The sequence below is a fragment of the Lagopus muta genome, chromosome 9, assembly GCF_023343835.1.
Source record: "Lagopus muta isolate bLagMut1 chromosome 9, bLagMut1 primary, whole genome shotgun sequence".
Taxonomy (NCBI): domain Eukaryota; kingdom Metazoa; phylum Chordata; class Aves; order Galliformes; family Phasianidae; genus Lagopus; species Lagopus muta.
In genome coordinates, this window is record NC_064441.1 from 19,606,095 (window position 1) to 19,628,971 (window position 22,877).

Genomic DNA, 22,877 nt, shown 5'->3' on the forward strand with positions numbered 1-22,877 from the left:
ATGTTTGCTGTGTCCTCACGTTGCTGTCGAAGAAAGCAGACTCATTACTGGTTTATTAAAAGCCAGGTGTGAATGAGAGCTTTCAAAAGGCAGTGACATGTGATGGCAAGGTGAGATGGGTTTGGTGAGGTGCTGTGTGTGTGGGCAGGGGCTGGGGCTGTGCAGACCTCATAGGAGGGTGATGGAGAGCCCCAAGGCAGGGCTGTGCTCACTAATACTCTTGGTTCTAAAGAGGCTTTACTAGGGCAAAGGGACTCTCCCAGGTAGGGAACTAATCGTGGTTATTTCAGAGCAGGGGAAACATAATACATATCATCAGTACAACCTGTCTTAAGCCAGCGAAGGAGTTATCATTATAGAGTATTTCCATTTAGGTCACTTAAAGCCTCGATTAATTAAATACAGCTATGTGATTTCTTTCTCAAACTTAATCCTCAATCCAGATTTTTGATGAAAACACACACAGTTTAAATCAGCTCCTGACAGTGACTGCACTGTGCTTTTCAAAACAGTTGTTGCCATTGCCTCCAGTTTTTCTTCCTTGGAGGCTGCTATGGTTGTCCCTGAGCACTGCTCTGCATCCTTCCTCAGCTGCAAATGTCTTTTTTTCTGGCTACTCCATTCTCCTGTGGCTCTTCTGTGAGCAAAGACACAACCCAAGGCTGGTGCAAGGGGAGAGAGGGGGATGCTGCTCATCCTGCTTGGGGGTTACATAAGGATGTTAGCAGTGAATGGCTTTACGTCGTGGAATCATAGTAGCATGGAATATCCTGGGTAGGATATATCCCATAAGGAATGTGAAGTCCAACTCCAACTTTTGTAGAGTTGGATGGTCCTTCCTTGCTGGCAGATGGACAGCATCTCCTGTTGTAACTCTATTAGTACGTTTATCTGGAGGACATGGAGCTCTGCAGACCCTAAGCTGTTACTGATGATGTTTGGTGACCTCTGGTTACTCTAGAGCCAGGCCATAGCTGAATTTAGCCTATCTCCTCCAAACCTTGGCCTTCAGGCAGGTAAGAACAGAGACACACAGAATTTCTATAGACACAGATAAAGTCCCAGTTCCAGAGCCTGTATGAACAATAAAGAATGAACATGTGTTTCACTTTAAAGACCTGCCTTGCCCAATTCTGCAGCACAGAACTTTTAACTCTTTCTTAAGCCAATAATCAATGAGTATCTAATTTGTTACACTGACATTTTTGCTGGTTTCATCTGAATGAATTAATTAACAGCAAAATGCTTCCTTTAAGAGTGAAGAGGTCTCAGCAGACAGATAAGTTTTGACCTTTGTTGAGAAAACATCTAAAGGAGGTTAGGGTTTGGATCTCGTTGATTGAAGATCTGATATATAGAGGAATGCAACAGTCATGGCAGGGTGCCTGGAAGTGGCTGAAAGGGGGGAAGGGTAGGAGTTAAAAACAGAGCAAAAGCCCACCCTGATCCTCTTCCCTGGCTTGGAGATCCCCCTGCCTTAATCCCTGCAGCTGCAGCTCATCCAGGAGGCGCTGGGACCTGCACTCTGCTAATTGAAGTGCATTCAGATCGAGGCTTTCTCTGTGTGAAGTGCAACTTCCCTTTATGGAGCATCACCTCTAATGAACCTCGTGTTGATGCTGATGTCAGACAGGGTCAGAGTGAAAAGAGAACAGAAATATTATCAAGGTACACAGCTTTTGTTGCTTCTGGAGCTCGTCAGCTGAGCTTAGTCTGTAGGGCTTACTCTTGAAGGAACAAGAATGGAGGTGAGTACAGTGAGTACACAGTTTATTGCCTGCAAGAGGTGGTTGAGTTGCCTTCCTGTTGGTGTGAAGATTGGTATGAGCAGCTGGACAAAGCCTGGGCTGCTTCTCTACCACCTCTCACTAGTCTGGCTGCTGTGCCTAATGCACCCATCCACATCCCAGGGACCAAGTGAGCCCACGCTCTAATGGGGACACATGGGAGCCTCCAAGGGAATATTTAAACACCCCATTCCTGCTTTCAATGACAACAGCAGTTTCCAGAGCTCTGCTGTGGGCTCACCTTAAGTGTAGGACTGCTGGTGGCAGGTCACCGTGTCCATGGCTGTGACCATTGGGAATGCAAAGACTCGAGGTTCCTCCTGAAGCCCCACAGCCAACACCTCCTCTACACAAAACCCACACCAGCTGCCTCCTGGGCTGCCCTGCCTCACCAATGAGGTTCTCAGGGTGCTGTCACCAAGCAGCACACCTCAGTGTCACCCATGTTGGGAACCACCAGCAGGGACACATCCAACAAAGAAGCCCTTTTTTCTTGCAACGCCACAGTGCTGGCTGATGGCACAACTCCTCCATCCCCATCCTTTGGGCTTATCCACGTGCCCACGGATTAGAACCACCAGGAAAGCTTTTTTATGCCTTCATCCTCATCTGCTGCCAGGAGATCTGGTGCGACTGCTTCTGCTTTAAAGCACCTCGCATCGGTATATAGCTGTTTATGGTGCCTGTTTCTGCTCTCCCAGCAGTGTAAATCAAGATTAATTCCACTGAAGTTTATGGAGTTACGCCAGTGTAAAACCGACTGATAAGAGATTCAGGCCATTATCGTTGGGTTTGTTCACTTGTTTGTTTGAAATTATATGTGTTGCTGTGGAATGATAAAACACATGGATTCAAAGGCAGGTTCACTGCAAAATATGATTCAAAAGGTTTTTGACTTCACATAATACAGCAAAACAATCACTTACAGCTGTTAATATTTTACTGTGGAGTGGTATCTCAGAGTTTGGAGAGCCAACATCTCTCTCGTCCTTGCTTTTGCATCCACATCCCCATCTCCTTAAACACGGTGGAAACTGAGGCAGTATGCCTCTCTGTGTGCTTCAACATATACTGTGTGCTTGGGGCTGAGGCATGGGAAAGCCACTGTGTTTATTCCCTTATGTTCTACAAAGCGAATGGCCAGTGGATAAATAATTCAGGTTTCTTTCCATGCTATTCCTAAAGAGATTTTCAGCTGACATCTGGTTGCATGCACCCAGTATCAGTGCAATTTTCTCTTCTTTGTAGGAACCGTAGTTTCTGTTCTTTCACCTCCTGCCCGATTCACATTCACCCTGCTGAGCTACCTTCCTTCCTGCCAGCTGTCTGCTTGAAACAACCTGTCAACCAGCATCTGCTGGTTCCCAGCACATCCCTGAAGTGATCACAGTGCCAACACTTTGGTTCCTCAAACACAGAGCTATTCCTCCTGAGGAACCCCAAGCTGTTGACAGGTGAGTTTGCTCTTACATAAACACACATTAAAATAGTGGGATTCAATGTAACGCCACTGTTAATAATCTGACTATTTGCGTGTGTACATGCAATTCTTCTCATTCTGATTTTAGCATGACGAATGCATTACAGTCTAGGTTGATATTAGTGAGCATTTTGCTCTGCAAAGTCGAGACGTCAGAGAAAGAAGTGATTCAGGGCCACTCATGGCTTCTTGTCTGCGGTCACAACGCATGGTGCTCTTCTTCCTTGGCTAGAAAGAACAAGTGCTGGTGGAGGTAATGATTAGATGATTTGATATTCCCTCATCTTTCAGGATCCCTCCGCTTGTATGCTGTTGACTTTGGTGCTTGGCCTCTTGCTGGCTTGGAGAGGCTGTCCATACAGGGTGACATGGGGGGGTGGTGCTTCCTGAGCCGCTTATCCATCTTGGGCTGCATTTATGGCCAAAGGATGGATGGCGTTGCTGCAAGCTTTGCCAAGCCAACACAAGGAGTGAAACAACACCAGCCCTTTGCTAGCAGCACATTTCAGTCCCTGTGCTCTCCTTGATAACCACTGTGCACAGGGTGATATTTCTCTCCCTGGCATGGACCACATCCCCTGTGTCCCCACCTTACCCCACCTCACCCAGCACCCGCTCCCCTGCCTCAATGCTCGCCTGTCTAATGTTCTCCCCTTACAAATTTCATCTTGCTGCACTGTGCATCTGAATGATTCCATGATGGAGTGCACGGGGAAAAAAAATTATAATGCCATTAAAAGTTATCATAAATTTCAGATCAGCATCACTTTTAATCCGATACACAATTTTACTGCCTCTATAAAGCAGGTGATTTGCAGTGGTCTGAGGCGTCTCCTGGCGCGTTTTACTTCTTTTTAAATTAAACACACCAACTTTGTGCTGAATTCAGAGTGCGGACATAAAAACGGGGGTAAAAAGGAGAGGGAAGGGACATCAGATGGGAATTGCAATTGAATCTTTATATATGCCATCTTGGTACTGTGGTACTAAATATAGTGCCAGGTAAATAGATGTGCTGAAATATTCAGAATAAAAAACAAATGTTCTGATAGCGGAGAAGTGGAGCATGGAAAATGTCTCCCTTGCTGCTGTGCTGACGGAGACTAAAATGCTGTTGTTTAGAGCAATCTATGCTGGAAGACCTCGCGTATCTCTTGCATTAAATTATAGGCTGTGTACACATGAAATTCTATTTTATTTTTTGTATTATGTGGTTTCTAACTCCACCCCGAAGCGAGCACTGAACCCAGAATATCTAATTAATATAAATACGACACGGTGTCATTTCTGCTACAAAGTTTTTAGGAGTGGAAATGTAAATAGGCGGCGCTTGGTGGAGAAGCATTTGAAATTAAGGTCAATGCTAAGGTAATTATGTTCCAGCTCTGAACATTTCACCTGCTGGTGGGCCCATGGATGTCACCAGACCACCGTGACCACGTGGTGGTGGCCAACCCAATGCACATCTTCTACAAACCCAAATTTCTCTAGAGCTCTCTAAGGAATGACAGCTATCTGTCCCCAGGTTGAGCCAGCCACGTGCTAACAGTGTATTGAAATGCCACTACCACATTTCTAGGCACACTGAGAAAGATAAAGGCAGTTTGGGGAGGCCCCTCCTCTTTTTTCATGGCCTCTCCACATCCAGCCTGATCGTTTCCCATTCCATTTTGGCAATCCTTCTTCCCTGTGCAGTTTGCACACACCAAACTAGCATGCTGTGGGGGCCCAAGAGGAGAGCTGGCCCTTGCAGGAGGTGCCAGCAGAGCATGACCTGATGCACCCATAGGCAAAACCCCCATGGCGGGACCCCGGGGTGCTGGCAGCATTGGGTGGGAAATCCACACTTGCTCACACCCCAGAGCATTGCAATCCATTTATCCCCCCCCCCACTGTGGTCCCCCCTCCCCAAAGCCTGCCAGCAGGCAGTGTGTGGCTGCAGCGTGTGGCTGCTAACAGTGTCACCCCCTGCTCCCATTGATTGCTACCTGCAGGGCTCGCTGTGTGCAGGTGACCGTGTGTGTCTCTCTCTCTTTATTGCTCACTATTCAAATTCAAGGCTTGTTTAAGCAGCAGGCACTAGCAACTTGATGGGAGTCTGGCTGTAATGCACACACCACACTAAGCTAAGGAGAGAAACTGGTGGGCTCGGAGTAGGGCTCAGGGACATGCTTCTGTGAGGAGCAAGGGGCTCCATCTTTTGCATCTGCTTTGCTGCCCAGAGGTGTGAGGGGGGTGGGGAGCTGGACTGAAGCAGAACACGTGAAACCACCCAGGGCAGCTGGGAAGAGCACAGGATTTGGGAGCTTCTGCTGAGCATGCACTGACACAGCTGTGGGACCAGTTGTGACCCAGCACAGACTCCTCCTTTGGGCATCACGTGGAGGCTAGATGGGAATCTGAAGAAAAGATTCTTTTTCCTTCCCACTTGCAAGATATTACCCTTCCCAAGCTGGCCTTTCGTCACCAAGGTTGATTCCCACATCCCTGAAGGACTTCCCATGCCCATCCACCTCTGGTCCAGGGCTTTCTCTGGGGAGATGCCTCCAGCCCTCTGCTCTGCCCCCAAGCCCAGGGCACTGGTGGATGCATCCCTCGGGGGCCACCCCTTGGCATGAGGAGGTGGCATCAATCCCAACCATGGCAGTGAGCCACCTCTCCCTTGGAGCGCTGCCAGCCTGCGTCCCATGGCATGGTGTGCAGATTGCTGACCTTTAAGACGTAGGACCAACTGTGAATGAAATTGGAAGCAAATATCCCAGCAAATATCCTGTTTGGGAAGAGGGACCAGAGCTGCTGGGATGCGGGGCTGCTTTTCTGTCACTCATTAGAGGCACTAATCAGGAGGTTCTGTATGCCTTTCAGCTCCAGCGTTTGCAGGAGGGCTGTCTTCCCATTGATTGAACTACATAAAACTCATGGAGTTCTAAGGAGAATTGCCAAATATTGATACTGGGGGAGAGCTGATATCAGATAAATAGTGAATAATGCTTCCAATTATGCAGGCTTTCATTTTTTTCTGCTAATATAGCTGATTACATTCAATACTGCAAGTTGAGTCAGCTGAGCACCCGACCTTCATTTTAAAGACAGAATACAAGGCCACAAAGCATAGCTCACTGTTTGAAAATAGTTCATAAAGTGATGCCCCTGAGAAGGGGACTTTCAAAGATACCCTAAGAAACCTTTGGATGGGATTCACCCAGCACAGCTTGAATCACCCATGGGGACACCCATCTCCTCCCCTACACCTCTGCATGGTGAGGACACTGCAGTCTCCCCCTGCTTTTATGCAGAGGTCGAGGTGCCGTGCCCCACTGATGCTCACCTACCAATGATGTCAGTGTTCTTCATCTTTTGCCATCAGAAATACGGCACCACTTCATTCTCCCCCTCCAAGAATGGTCTTTGTTAGAAATTACTTCAGCTGCACTAAAGTTGTGAGAAATCTCACTGCAATCTGTAACTGAAGCACTTTTTTCCCCTGCATTTTGAGTCAAAGTTGGACTAATTTCAGTGTGGGAATGTCCAACCAATGCTTTCCTTCAACAGCTCCAACCACAAATAAATGAACACATACCCTTGTTGTTTTCCCCAGTCCCTCTGAAGCCCCAGCAAGAGGCAGGAACTGCTCTTATGCATTTCTTTCTCTGCACTAAGAAATCCCTACGCTTTCCTGCTCAGCCTCAGCCTCTGCTTTGCTATCAAGTATTGCAGCACCCTGTGATGGAAATATCTCTGCTCTGTCCCTGGCATTGTCACACGCTGTGCACGGGCTGTGTGAGCCTGATCTGTCCCAGGGCGTCATTAGCTCCGTGCATATCTGCCCTCCCTCTGTCACCTGTGAGCATCTCAATAGGCTTCTATTATCCTCAGGAGGCTCTGACAGCCTGCTTCATTTTCTTTTCTACATCACCTATTTCCCATCATGGTACCTGCACCCTGAGTCACGTCCTCTCTCCTTGTGATCTCCCAGGGCTTTGGACAGTTGCAGTTGTCCCTGTCCCTGTCAGGCCCTTTGGTTCACACTTCTGCTGATACCACATTGTGCTGAGCAGGGCTGGCCAGCAAGAGAAGCTGAGATGCATGGCCAGGTGGTTTTGGGGTCTGTTGTGGAGGGAGAGCCAGAGCAAAGCTTTGCAGGAGCAGGACTTACAGGCTACTTAAAGGGCAGAGGAGAGGAAAAGCAAAACCTTTCTCCTCATTCATTCTATTTATTTTGTTTGGGTCTCTGGCTCCAAAAATGAGGTGTCTGCAGTGTGCTTCCTCCTCTCATGGTTCCTAGAGGCTCCTCCACCCCATGCTGACTCCTCCAGGAATTACAAACTCATTTTACCCAACTGTGAAATACTTTCCATAGCCTTAAACAGTCCTTACTCTGCCTCCTTAAAAATGGATGGAAACATTTTCCCCTATTACCAAAGAGCAGCTTCGTGTCCTCAGCCTTCCCTCTGGGATGAAGGATGCTTTGACTCTCCAGAGAATACAGGGAGCCCAGGAGCTGAGTTTTGCTGAGACAGCAGGAGGTTGGAAGGGATGCCCATGCTGTGTTAGGTGCAGGAATGCTCAGGAAATACCCATGTGCCAGGAGGTGCATTGCCTTGTGGCCGGGTGGAGCAGACATCTGATCTCCTGCTTGTCCAAACCTCCAACCTAGTTTTATTGTTATTATTTTCATGGCTGCTTGGCTCATTCTCTCCTTTCTTGTTTGTTATCCATGAGCTGTGCCAGGTACCAGCCTGCCAATGGTCAAAATCTCCATGCATGTGGCAGCGAGGAGGATGGCATGGGCTGAAGGACAGAAGCTGGACACCCTTCCTGCAGCACAGGTTCCAAACCTGCAGCTGCTCTCCATTGTCCCAGCCCTAAAATTCCCAGCTAGGATGGCTGACCACTGAACTTAGGAGGCACTGAGTGGGCAAACAGGAGATTCACCAGGTGAATCACGATGGCAATGGGGACATGCTGGCTGGCTGAGCCATACATCATGGATGCTCAAAGTGAGTGTATTTGAGGAGTGCTCAGGATGAGAAGCAAAGATGAAAGAAGCTTTGAAGCAGCCAAGATGTCACAGAGATGTTGAAGTATGAGCTGCAGTGACCTACCCAAGCCATCTGAGGTGCTCAGCCTTGAGGTCGACTGCAGAGGTGAAGGCCAGAGCCTGGCTTTCGTGGTAGCAAGGGCACTGGGAGGACGGTTGGACCAGATGATCTTGCAGGTCCTGTCCAACCTTGTGACTCTATGATTCTATGGCTTCTATTAGGGGATGTGATAATTCCACGTTTCATGCAGATATCTGGCTGGATGCTTTGGGGTGCTCCTCAGAAAGGGGCTGCCTGCCCCGATGTAACAACACCAGCCCCAAAGCATCCCTTGGTTTGCATGCGTGTGCGTGGCTTTAATTCAGGCCCTTCATGTTATTCGAGCACAGATGGTTGTTTTTTTTTTTCTCCTTTTTTTTGGTGGTTTAGTTTCTCTCTTAACAGGAAAAAATGATCAAAAATAAGAAAACAATCACTGTTTGAAAGTGAATGAAGGGCGCTTTCTCCCCCTCCCCCATGCTTTTTTCCTACTTTGACATCTCAGTGGTTTTTTTTTCTTTTAGCCTCGGTTTCTGGGATAGGTGATAACTGCCAGTAATAGGATTAGCATTGATTTCTTTAGCAAGAACAGAGATGTGGCAGTTCCAGCCATTTACTGAACTGCCAGCTTTGAAATATCAAAAAAAAGAAAGAAAAAGAAATCTGCAGAAAAGAAAAAAAAGCTTCTTGCAGCATTTTAAAGAAAGGAAAGCCTGTGTGAATTAAAATACACGCATGCACACACACACACACACGTACCCACGCACATGGGGTATATAAATATATATATGGTATGTATATTATATATATGTATCTCGCTTGGTGCTTTTTTTGTTATTGTGTGATAAAGGATCAAAAGCGCTGTCTCTGTTCTAAGCTTCAAGAAAACCTTTTTAAAATTCATTTGGCTTTCTTTAGCTTTCACTTACTAACATATTTTAGGAGCTAATCTTACATATTTACTATTGTATCCTGACTTTTTTTAACCTTGAAATGCAAGCAAAGACAGAATGAGAAAGGGGAAAAAATAAAGGATTCAGAAGAGAAAGAAGGAGGGGATGTGCCTGCGGAAGTCTGCTGCATCTCTGCTGCTCTGGAGGCACAATGTGAAACCTACCCAGTGGTGCCTGTGTAGTGGCACATCCTCTCCTTGCTGTTGGTTGTGGTCTCTGGAAAGGGTGTAGGTTGGAGGGGCCGTAAAATGAGGGTAGATCAAATCAACTGTAGCCTAAAAGCAAGAGTTTTAGGAGACCGGGGTTGTGTTTCCTACCCTTGCCTAAATATTGGAGGGCATCATGTATTTAGAGTCCATTGGCTGTTCCTTTCTGACTTGTATTCAGCTCCTGGGGGAGAAGAATGTTCAAAGGCAACATCAGTGAGCAGAAATGGAAAGTCGTATGCAAGAACTGGGTGCCGTTCAGGAAGATGTCTGCTCTTTTCAAGCTCAGGGCCACTTCTGAGCATGGCCCAGGTCTTAAGGATGTCCTGGATGACCCTCTGTCCAATGATCCCCCAGAGCCCAAACTTGGTACCCTTCAAGAAAAATCTTGTTCTGGAAATATTGGCTCTTTCTCATTGAGTCTTGAGTTGACAAGCTACTTTCATGTGAAAGTTCCATATCTTTATGTGAAAAATGCATGTAATAACTCACTGTCCTCATGAGCAGCACAAAGCTGGGAGCAGGATGGAATTAGAGTTTGCTTTTCAGCTTTTAAATCTGAAACAAAAGAGCAACACCAGTTCACAGTCAGTGATGGGAAGGCTTTACTGCGCGAGGATTCAGTGCACCATATTCTGTTCAGCTTTCTCCTCTTGTTCGTAGAGAGTTTGGGCTGGATTCCCATGTAAAACCAAATAAAAAGGTTGAGGAGGGAGATTACCAGACCCATTATTTGTAGATGCAGTCGGGATTCTCTCATTTACATGCAATTTGCTCGTAGCCACATGCAAGGGTATCTCTAGGCTGTTACATATGGTGACTGAATGCTCCCAAACAGGGATGCCCATGAATCCAGCCAAATTTAGGAAGGGTCAGTTCCTTATTATGTACTCTGCATGGGAAGAGGTACTTGGCTGGTTCTCTTGTTTGCCACCCGCTGTAGAGATAAGGGGTCTGTGCTGTAGCAGGCACCAAGTCAGCCCCATGCCTTTCACCAGTCTTCTGTGAATCTCCCTTGCTTTGACAGGAACCACGCACGCATTTGTAAAGCTGCAGGCTGATGTCTCACCAACTCCTGGAGATTTGCATTTCTGTGTTCTTATTAACAATCTCCCAAAGATCCACGATGCTCATTTCACAGCCTCACCTTCATTGTGCCCTCTAATCCATGTCCCCAGGGTCTACTTCTGACATTCAAGCTTCAGAGCAGCTTACAAGCCTCTATTATTTTTTTAACATCAAACTGCTGAAGGAATTATTGTTTCTTTCGTCTGCAAACAAGGGCCTCCTCCCTCTGCATTCCCCCTCCTTAGAATGCTTAAAAACTTGCCATGACTACTCCATGGGTATAGGAATGCTGGGGCTGCTGCTACAGGTGCTCTTCCAACCTTAAAGCACTGATGCTCCGGAAATATACCTCAGGAAAACTAGTAGGACAAAACCCCTGGTGACTCTGGATATGGAGCCTGGATGGGTGGAGGGAAGGGATCATCTGTTGTAGGCTTCAAGATGGTGGAAATGCACTCATCCTGTGTTTCTGGGTGACAGGAATGGTGGAAGCGAGGAGACATTCAGCAGTGTCCAGTTGAAAGCAGTGTTATCTCATCTTTAGAGGGCTAAATGCAAAATCTTTGCTCTTCCGCAAGAATAAAGTACCCAGAGTGCCGGAAAGAGCAGTTTCAGAGGGGTATCTGGATTAATGTAAGAGTTGCTAGGAAATGATAAAGATCTGAGTTTGTTTCCTGCTCTGCATTTTGTTTTTAATGCTCAGTGTCACCAAAACAAGCCATATCCCTTCTGCTCAGTGTAGTGAGAACCCCATGAAGACCTGACCCCAAAGAGCATCTCTGGCCCAGCTAAGCATTTGCACCACAAATCCAGCCAAGCCTGCTGCACTTATTCCAGCTTTGAGTAGCTTTCTGACGGCTAGCATTGATCTAGCACATCTAGTTTAACCAGAAGCCTCCTGCAGTCCTTGCAGGATCACCTTTACTGCGGTCTTGGGTTGAAGACAAACTCCATTCTGCCACAGTGTCTCATCACTGCCACTCCAGCCTAGATTGCTGTGTCTTTCCTGGCCTTGCTGCCTTACTAATCTTCAAATATTCGATACCTAGAAATTAGATTCTGCAGCAAATGGGTTATAATTAACCTTTTCCTGCCACACAGTTTCATGTTTTTTCATTCCAGCCCCACTTCCAAGCACTGCTCCGTGAGCCTAATTGCAGTGGCGGCACCACGGGACATCCGCCAGCCCTTCCCAGGGCTCTCACAGCTCAGGCAATCTCTTTATATCTCTTTCTCTTTAATTTCCTGTAATTAGCCATGCTCTAACTTCTGCACACACCAGGGAGAACGGAGCGCTGCCAAACTCCCTGAAGGATCCCGCCTCCCCCCATGCCCGCACTGCAGCTTGGGGCCCTCCTGTGCTGGGTTTGCCTGAAGTGCCTTTCCTGGCAGCTTCCATGGGCTCCTTACGCTTGGAAGTAGCTCTAGCTGGTTTTCCATGCCTGGGTCTTTTATGTTCTTGATAATGATTTTATAGAAACCCCATGAATGCTTAAGACAGGGATGATGCTTGCAACAGAAGCTCTGCATGATGAGAGGCTTGCACACCAAGCAGGTTTTCTGAGATGTTCCTCTCTGGGTCCACCAAAAACCTACAGGGCTGCACAAGTTCTGCAATATCCAAAACACATTGAGCTCTGCAGACTCAACTTGGGAAAATGGAGATGGACAGGACCTTGTGAAGACCTTTGCAACAAATCATACTGCTTCAGGCTAATGGTCGTCATGCGGTTGGAAAAGAGACCTCCAGCAGCATGGTTACAGCTTCTCTCTCGGTGCTTGTTCCAGCATATCAGCAGCTTCAGTGCTAGAAATACTTCCCTTGCATCCAGACTTAGCTTGGTTTAAACTCAAAACTACTAATTTGTAAGTTGGGCAAACGCAATGGCTTTCTTCTTCCCATCACCATCATGGTCTAATAGTGATAGGACAAGGAGGAGTGGTTTTAAATTAAAAGAGGGGAGTTTTAGGTTAGATGTTAGGAAGAAATTCTTCACTCAGAGGATGGTGAGGTGCTGGCACTGTTGCTCTGTAGGTGCACCTGTGGGTGCTCCATCTCTGGAGTTGCTCAATATCAGGCTGGATGGGGCCCTGGGAAGCCTGAGTTGATGGGGGGCAACCAGCCCAAGGCAAGGACTGGAACAGCAAGGTCCCTTTCCACCCAAACCATTCTGTGATTCTATGATTTACCAGGATGAAAATCTATCCCTTTCCCTTTCCATAAGTCTTCTACATATTGTTCTCTGTCTTCTGATATTTCTTGTTTCTCTCCTTGTATAGAAAAACATAGGTTCCAAGTGAGCAAGAGAATTACGTGAATTTGTTACAATTTCAGGGAAGATCTTCATCTGAACATGCTGTAAATCCAGTGGAATTGAAATATGCATGTAATGGAAATGCTAAGTCACAGCCTGAAGCAGTGATTGAGCACCTGGTGGAAGGCAGGGCCAACCCAGGGGAGCTCAGGTGCATGCAGTGTACCTGAGTGACTGGAAGGGTGGAACAGGATCCAGCCCTTCCCAGACCTCATTTAAGGGTTGGCAGTGGAGGTGAGAGAAGTTTGCTGGAGATTCTTGTTGTACCTGCTGTCTTCTAAGGGTGAGTGGTCTTTCATTCTTTTGTCTATGTGTCCATGGTTGCTGCATTTGGGCTTATCCTCATCTTCTGTAACCTGGGTCTTTGCTACTGTGCTGCTGTTGCTGTGCTTTCCATCACGTTATAGCATTACAATGTGTTTCCTTATTATAAAAATGAAATGCTTTGGTTTTTTTCCAGGTGAAGTAATGATTCACTGAAAAAAGTATTTTTTTTCTTTTTCTTCCTTTAAACCATTATATATTTGGAATGAAGATATTCCCCTTAAAAAAAGAAAAAAACAACAAGAGACTTGGAGAGCTGCCTAGAACTAAGATAGCTCCTGAATCCTTTGGTCTAACCTGCCAGTACTGCAATGCTCACATTGTAAAATCCAGATCAGAAACTTCACAGAAGTGAAGTCTATCCACTCTTTTGTTTCCATGTGACTGTTCTAGGCTCTAATTCCTCCACAACTGAAACCACACTGTGAGCTTACTTGCTGGAAATGGTGTAACCTTGGATTAAGAAGCAAGATCTAACTCTAAAATGAAGGCAGAAGGAAAAGGATTTGTGATTTGGGGGAGGCGTTTCAGTTCCTGCTAGATCCTGATGTTAATTTTGGTGCTAGCGTTATTTGAGTATACCCAGGTGGAGGGGAAAGAGGAACTTCTGTGCTTTTGGGTGTTATGAATAACTCATCTAACAGCATAGATGTTGGAAGGATGGGTTTTTGGCCAGCGGGTTGGGCCTGCGATGCTGTGGTTACAAGGCGTGGGATTTTGCTGTGTTGTGATAGCTCCATCCTAGCCTGCCCTCATCCAGTGCCTCCATGCACTGCTGGCCATGACCTTCGTAGGGCTAAATCAGGAGATGTGTTCAATCCAGAGGGCTGTGAAAAGGCCAGAAATGCCAGAATAGCCCCATAGAGTTGAGCGCGCCACAGCTCCAGTTGAAATAAATGGAAGGACAAGTAGCATCCAATGTGGCATAACAAAGCACCAGTGAAAGATAGGAGTGTAAAGAAAGAACCTATAGTGAAAAATGGAGAAGGGGAAGAGAACTAAACAAGAATATACAGTCAGTTATGGCTTGCAGGGAAAAGATAAGGCCAGCTCAGAGAGCAGAAAGGCTTAAGGGGAATAAAAAGAGCTCTTACAATTATATCAGGGAAAAGGGAATACTAGAGAGAAAGTAGTTCCATTAATAAATGAAGAGGGAGACAAAATCAATGGTGTTGCTAAAATGGTAGAGCTACTGAACTCCTTTGCTCCCGCAGTGTTTAACAAGGTGAGAAGAGGGGCATAGGAGTTATAAAATAATGAGGGTTTTGACAGTACCATTCTTTGTGGGAAAGGCAGTTTGAGGGAGAAAGCAGCTTGGAAGAATCAGGATGCAGTACTGTAACAAGCAAATGTGCTTGCCCGTGCCTTTTGAGGACTTGTTCATCAATCCACTGTTGATGGCTTCTGGAGAGTAATGAGCAAACCAATGGGTGAAAATAGCCAGGTGTGATATGCATTTTCTATCTTAAATGGTGAACCCAGGTAATTGCCATCTGGCAAGAGTTCACCAGATGGTGAAATCGCTCTCATGTGAAGCAGGTTAACAAGCCATGAAGAACTCTTGAGCCTTGAGGAGAAAGCCACAGTCCAGTGGATGCCAGTAGGAATTTGCCATGGGTTAGTTCATAGGCAGTTGCTCTGTAGTGAATTATCATTATTTCCTGACATCATTTCTATTTGAGCACAGCAGCAATGCTACAGCATGTTTGGGTGGAAGGAGCAGGTCTTGATGCAGGACATATCTCATCATTGACCCTTGATGTGCAACCCATTGGTCTTATAAATGGTGCAACTTGTGGCTCTGGAGTGAGAAATGCTACGCCCAGCCCCACTTTATATTTAAGGAGTGACAAGTGATGAGCTGGAAATTCAGAAAGGAATGGGGAATTCAGAGGGAGTACTGGGAAAAGTTGATTTGTGAAACGTCTCAGGGAAGAGCGGTGCTGGCCAAACTTTGCTCTAGTTATGTCACCATGAAGCCTTCCAGGGAATTTAATAGGAAAGAAACAAAGTTGTGCAAAAACCTGCAGAGAATTCCATTTTAATGAAGAAAATGTCTCATTTTTGGGATATTTCTCTGCTTGCCAAGGAATCTGAAAAAAGAAGCATGTAAAGAATCACACTTGCAAAAAAAAAACCAACATGTTTTCTTTTTTCCCTTAACAGAATATGGGTATTAAATCACTATTTTTAACCACAGTAATTTACTCAATTTATATGGCAAATGTAACAGTCCTCACAGTTTGTCATTTTAGCTACCTATGACAAAAATGCATTGTGGTAGTCCTTACCACAGTGAAATTATAACATGGTGCACAGATAAAATGCAGCCAGGAGTGAGTGGCAGGTGCTGGGAAAGTGGTGGAGCTGCTTTAGTTCCGCATGCCAAAAAAAGTCAGAGTTGTTCTTGCCATCACGTGGTAGGCCAGAGGCAGCTTCCCAGAAGCCTGAGGCATTTCAGCTGATGAATTGAGCTGACAAACTCAGTGTTTCAGTGGGTAAATTTCAGAAGGGTGATCTCAATGCTCTGTGGGGTAATGGTGCCTGCCAGTCATTCCCATCCAAGGATCTGGAATGCTGGACCGTGTGATGTTCCATCACTTGCTCCCAGAGCAGTGCTCATTAGCAAATTGGTGACTTAATTGCTCATCTGAGGCCATCTGGCTAACTTTTCCTGGTCTTCCCACTTCCTTTTACTTTTGCATTGGTGTTTTTTATCCGTTTCCCATTTGGGAACCCTATCAGCATGGGTCTTCCAGAGCTCATCTGCCCAGCTTGCTGATCTTCATTTGCAGGAGGTCTTTGCTGTTGGATTGCCTGTTGGATGTGCTGTGGTGTCATTTCCAGCTGTCAGTGAAAGACAAGGCTTTCGAGTTGTGTAAGATTGTTAGTTCTAGTGAACCCATCTCTTGTGGGCTAAGGACCACTTCAGTGGGAAGCATGGCCTGTGCTGGGCAATCTGACACTGCTCCAAACCACCTAGCTTGAGTTTTGGGGCATAATCAAAGTGGTCTGAGCTGTTGATAATTAAGAGCTTTTGTGATGGTGAAATTCACAACTTTACCAACTCTTTAAGGGCTGTTGAGCTTACCTTCACATAAAATCCTTCTCAATGTGAGTGGGAATGAAAACGTAGCTCTTTTGTAACCATGGCTGCTCAGATATTTTTTGAGTTGAGGCCATTCCCGATCACAAAAAGATGTTTTGCCAAGAATCAACATTTTCTGTGGGAAGATTGATTTTCATGGAATTTCTTTCCAGGGAGATGAAATGAAATGCTCTCTCTGGTGACAAGCTTTATCTCTGCATCTGTCTCGGTGGCTTGTGGGCTTCTCAGGAAGCCTGTGCAGTTGGTTAGAGGGATGCATCATCCACTGTGCCTGGCAGGTGGTATTTTGGAGTGAACAGAGCTGAGCCATAATGGAGGAAGCAGATGGATCAATGTGGGAGGCAGCTATGGCATAGGCTGGAAAGGAGCAGGATCACCAGGCCAAAATGCCACGTCCTGTTTAGGAATTAGAGTGACTTCTGTATGACGCTTCCTAATCAATGTTTTTTTTTTCTGAACTTCTTCCAAGAGGACGCTTCAGGATTTTGCCATTCAGTCTGGTTTTGGTCTAAATCAGACTCAGAATGTTGGGACTTCACTCAGGATGAAGTTCTGTGATTTTTAGTCATGTCCTTTTGCAACAAGAGTGATTAGCAGGAGAGGAAGGGAAGCCACTTTGCAATGGACTCAAGAAGGGGCGAGCTCTACGTGTTCTCCATGGTGCAATGTTTGTCCCAGCAAATGCCTGAACCTCCTCAACCCCACTGCAAAGTGCATGTTTTCATGTTCTGTTCCTAGCAGTGCCAAGTGTCTGCCTTCCCCAGCCAGTTCTGCATGGTGATGTGTAACTGGAGGGTTCCCACTTGGTTGCAGAATTGCCAAGGAAAGCTTCTCCCTGAGAAGGCAAATAGTCTGAAAAAGAGTAACATGAACTCCTGCTTCTCGCTGTCTTTTCTGTCCTATTGTCTGCCCCTTTTAATCTTTTGTGAGCTGCTTGGACATCGGTTAAACCTGCCCCAAGCCCAGATCCCAGTGGTCACAAAGACTTCAGGCAGCAATGACCATTTGCTACTATAGTGGGACTGACAGTAGATTAGCTGGGATGTAATGGATTTAGATATTCCTGCTAGTGGCCAAGTCCCATAGCTACCATGCTCCTTCTCCTTGGCTTTGGTACCAGAAGGAGGAACTGTGCAGCAGACACCTGGAGACATGGCAGATCTCTTCCCATGCAAGAGACCATTGGATTGGGGAATTAACCACTCTACCCCATTGCTCCAACCAAGAGGCCACCTCGCACTCTGTGCAGGTATACCTGAAACAAGTACATCCCCACCAGCAGGATAAGTAGAAACGTGCAACACAATGAGGAGCCTTTCTGTTGCCTTGGCAGAGAGGGGATGGCATCCTGAATTTTGGGGTTTTGCTCCTGCAGTGTTGACAAGGCAGCTCCATCCTCTGGGTTTACAGCAGAGAGTGCAGGTTGGGGCAGCATTTCTGCCAGTGCTCTGCATGGCAGCCAGTCCTTCCCCTCCCTTTAATTCTCCTTGCATGAGTTCAGGTGCGGCGAGGGATGAATTTCAGCCGTAAAGATTGCGAGGCAGCTCCCTGCTTTTACACCACTGGGGAGAGGAACAGCCTCCTGAAACGCACTGACAGGGGCTGTGTTAGCATCACACGTGTCCTTATGCCCCCAACCCCCTAAAACAATGGCAGCTCTCCCTCCCACATCACTTCAGGATGCAGCTGGCAGGGCGCAATAAAATAGCGGTGCCTGGTGCTATCATTAAAAAACTATTACAGAAATAGCTGGGCTTCCACTCGGCTGTGTCAATGTAGAAACTATATTTCCTATTTATTTGTTCTGTTTGTTTATTTTACCAGACCACCCCGTGAACCTGGGAGAAACATGCTAGGAAAAAAAAATTATAGCAACGCCAACTATTCTAGGAGATACACGAGCCCCTCCATGTTTATCAGGTTGAGGGCACTGTATTTTGATGTCAATAAGCAATTTTTCCAGCCCGGTCTCCTGCCCGACCCTTTTAATCCATCAATATATTATTAGAGATAAAGTTGGTGGAAGCCTGCTGCAGTTAGAAGATAAATGACATCTCTGAAGTCAGGCATTAAAGACTAGATTAAGGCCTTGTGACACCGTTTTCAGTGCTCATCTGTGCACTTCTGTTCAACCTATCACACTGAGTGACAAGAAAGAAAAATAATGAACTGGGCCAAGGAAAGAAGAAGGGAAAAAAAAGGCAGAAAGAGAGAGAGATTTTTTCCCCCCTAACACACAAACTACATCAGTTCACACTCAGGATTAGACTGCATTTAAAAAAAAAAGGGGGAAGGGGGAGGCTGGAACTGGATGGTACTATACAGATTAAAATAGGAAAAAGGGGAAGCCGAACGAGGAATTGCAGTCCGGCTTTGTCCTGGGTTTATTTTATTATTTCATTTTTATTTAGTTTTATTCAGCATTTCATTTTTTTATTTCATTCTGTGTGGTTTTTGTTTGTTTGTTTTTTTTCCTCCCCTCTCTTTGCAGGACTGACCTAGTTCAGTTTGCAGGATCCTAAGGGTTTCGTCTGGAGCTAAAGCAAATCCCATTTAGGACCAAGGAAATACATCCTTTCAAGGGGCCAAGTGAAACTGCCCATAGACAGAGGGGTCTCCTCCCTCACTCCCATGCCCACTCCTTGTCTTGGTGCAGCTGTGGTGATGTTTTACTTGGGTTGGCTGTTAATGCTGATGTTGAAGACATCCCTGATGGCACAACGACAAGGCTGGGCATTAGGGTTAATGCTGGGCGTTTTTTGTCCTTGTGTGTCTGGCAGTACTGTGCAGGAGCTTTGGGGCTTCATATGCAGAGTCCTTGAGACCAGTAAGTTACAAATGCATCCTTGGGGACCAGATGCTGGCTGTGATTTTTATCTGTCAGCTGTGGGCCTTCCAGGTGTAAGCTCTGTCCAGCTGTCCCAGCTTGCAAAAAATGCCCCACCTTGGTGTTAGTGCCAAGTTTCCAGCCTTCCACTGTGGTGGGGATCTTATTGCTCCCTTCCTGCTGGAATCAACTGAAATTCAAGACCACCCCAGGCTCAGTGATGACTCCATCGTTACGTTTGATCTCTGGGGCTCTCTTGAAAATGGTTCTTGTTCCTTCAGTTCCTGTAGGTTACCTGATGCAGAAAAAATACTGTTTAGTGCCCACTGCTATCGCATCATGATGACAAAATAGACCAATTGTAATTGGCTGCAAGCCTGGCCACTGCTTTTCAGGGGGAAGAGGTAGAAGATCAGCCTAGTGCTCATGCAGAGCCTCAGGGTGCTGCTTCGTTCCCATGGGCCACCAAGTGATTGACAGAGATCCATCTGCCCCACTGGACTTCATCTCATTAGGGAGCCAAACATGGCAGTGCCTTACCCCCATAGCAAGAACTCACAGTTGGGTAGGCTGGTATGGCTGGTCTGGCAGGCCCATCTGTGCAAAAGGTGGTATTTTATTATCATAACTATTATTATTAGTAGTAGTGACTAAAAGGCCTGCTGTGGAAGTAGGGATTGGTCAAAGGATGTCATCCTTCCACTTGGGACAGTTGCCCACAGCAAGGAGCCTTTGCATCTTGGCAGAGCAGAGATGCCTGTGCTGGATCTAGCCTGAGATCTAACGTGCCTCTCTGGGGTCTCCATTCTGTACAGTATGTACACTGCTGCCGTCTTCTCCTTTTGAAGATATTTTTTAATGTCTTAAAAAAAAAAAAAAAGATTACTTTGTTACAATCATTCAGCAAAGGGTTTCTGCGCCTGTAGAAAATATTAATAGACTATTATGAGGTCCTACAACTAATTTTTCCACACATATCATCTGTCTTTGCATGGTTATTAAACTCCAACAATATTTCATGCAATGCTTTCCTGCTAAATTAATTTGGTTTCTTCTTCTCCTGCTTCTTTTTTTTTTTTTCCTCCTTCCACAACCTTTAAAATTAAATTGAATCTTCATAATTACGGCTTTTTTGTTGTTCCTCATATCTTTTTCTTTTCAATTTTCCTATCAAAGTGGCTATACAGTTTAATAAAGATGTAAAGAAACAGAAATGAAAGTGTAAGGGACAGGAAGGCTGTGTTGGGATCAGAGACTGGGGGCTCTGGGAGGACTGGTACATTCTGGTAAGGGTGGCATAGAGGTGAGCACAGAGTTGGGTGGCACTTTGCTGGGTTGGCTCCACCTTATACCGAAAACAATATTTCTTTAATTATTTGTAGCATGGGAATTCACAGAAAGTGGGTTTCCAGCAGGATTCATCCTGACTTATCCATAGGTTTTTGGCATTAGACTGGTGCAGCTTGGGTTCCGCTGGCTGCCTGCTGCTAGTTGGGGTGCTAAGTGGAATGCTCCCAACAGCATCCCTCAGTTGCACGAGGAAATGCTTCCTTGCACACCCAGTCCTGCTGTACAAGTCTGTTGGGTGCAGGACTCGGGCTTTCCTGAGGTTACCCAGTTCATCTGCTCTCACTCTCTTGTCAACACCTCCTCAACAAGCTGGGATATCTTGGGTACCAAGGAAAAAAATGCTTTGGTCAAACTGTAGGGTAGTTTGGCACAAAGCCACAGTCTAGAGCTTGACAGTGTCTTCAGGCAATTCCTGATGCCTTCTGGAGTGGAGCTTGTAATCATTTCAAAGCCTAATTGTGTAGAGAAGTACTGTGAGCTGGTTTTCTGCCTCGCAAAACTCTGTCAGACTTCAGCTGACTGCTGTATTCTTTATCAGGGATGCTCGATAGGTCTCACCTGAGAAGTGGGTAATCTTCATTAGCTACTGATCTACATAAGTTGGCATTAAATAATAATAAATAGGAACTTTCCTCTTCTCTCCCTTCTTTTGTTCTGTCCAGCTGAGGAGGATGGGCAATAGAGAAAGCAGTAACTGCTCAACAGAGAGATCAGTCCCTTGCATAAGACAGGGTTTTTACCCTCTGCTGAAGATGGTATTAACTAATTCCCTTTGGCAGCTGGGATGGGTGCCCAGGACTGTGAACACCATGCTGGCACTTTGCTGGCCGAGTCATGTGGAGCCAAACCTGAAGGCAAGATCTTTGTGAAGGTCTGATCCATTCAACATTGGACAGGCTGCAATGGAGACCAACTGCCTTTATGGGATGGACCAAGATCTTCTCTAATCCCAGGTGGAAAAAGTAGCGGCCAACATTAGGGCTTCCTGATAAACTCAGGAGCAGCAAGTTCTTTATTCACTGGGTCATGAGCTGACCTGGCTGGAAAATGGTCTAGTGGAGCTGAATGCCTCAATGGGTTCAGGGAGTTTGCCTTCAAAATGGTCCTAGATGATGCCTACATCATGACTGTAGCTACACGTCCTTGAAGAGAGGTCCAAGCCCTTGTCACAGCTCCTCAAAGGAAATGACTGTTTTCTTGGTTTGACATATGCACTTACCAATAGGTGGCACCAATGGAACAGAAATGTGAAACTCCATGCAAATTTTCTTGGAGAAGAGGGTGATGGGAATTTTCTCCTACATAACTATAGACATTCTGCAAACAGATATTGATTATATACTGCTGTCACAGTTAAAATACACTGAAGTCTGGAAGGCTCTTAAGGGACAATAGGAATCAACCCAAATTGCTTGTGATACTATTAAATGTCTTGAATTTACATTCACGTGAAAGTGATAAATGTGTAACACAGTGTATTTAGCAATGTGATCAGTTCTTATTCACAGTTCGGAGGTAAGATTATTCAGATATGGTAAACGTGATCATAGAAAAAACAGTTTATCTCAGGTGAGAAGATAATCAATTTTCCAAATGAATCCTTGCAGGATCCTTGCACTTTCTGGAGTTGCTGAACTCCCAGCAGAGACATCTGTGGTCCCAGTTAGGAGGAGCTGAACCTCCTTCTTCCAATAAATTCAGATGGAGCTGCGGCAAGACACAAATCAAAATCCAAGGTCAAATTCTGTCCTCAATTCGGTGGACCTGACTTGGTCCATGAAACTGAGGACCATAAAAATAGTGCAAGATACACATACAGAAAAGCTCAAGATTGTGAGATGACGTTGCAGACAAGCTACACCAGTCACTCCACACCATTCCCATGATCACAGGCAGACTATGACCCCGCTAGGTTTTGATGTTTGGTTTATTCTATGCATTCTATACACTTAAAAAACAGTAGCCTTGTTTCCCAGTGTTGTAAAGATGATGAACGTTATCCTTCACATCCCTTTGCTCATCAGCCGTGTGTTTACATACCCAGCATCTGGCTACACTATTATTTATATTACAGGAGACCAAACCAAAAAAACCAACTCCCAACGACCTCCAAGGAAATCAAAACATTTGGGCCAAACCAGAGTGAAATGCTAATTTTTTCCCATATGAACCACTGCTACAGCAAAATATTTACTGTTTGTGATTATGCAGGCTTCTCATGTTAAGTTTTTACTGTGAAATTTATGGGCATGTTTGCATTTATATGTCAAAAGTTCCTCAAATCGCCACAATAGTCAGTTAAGGAATAATTTAGTGGTGAGATAGGGGAAAAAATGGAGAACCGAAACCTTTGGTGAATGAGTTCAGGGCCTGTAAA

At 45.7% G+C, this 22,877-nt stretch overlaps 1 long non-coding RNA gene across 1 annotated transcript in view; it reads left to right on the plus strand.

The window, feature by feature from the left end:
- The first annotated feature begins 3,057 nt into the window (after window positions 1–3,057).
- Window positions 3,058–22,877, plus strand: part of LOC125697527 (uncharacterized) — a 36,277-nt gene continuing 16,457 nt past the window's right edge. The window contains exon 1 of the long non-coding RNA XR_007378835.1: window positions 3,058–3,241. This is a non-coding gene — a long non-coding RNA (uncharacterized LOC125697527). The remainder of the gene's footprint in view (window positions 3,242–22,877) is intronic.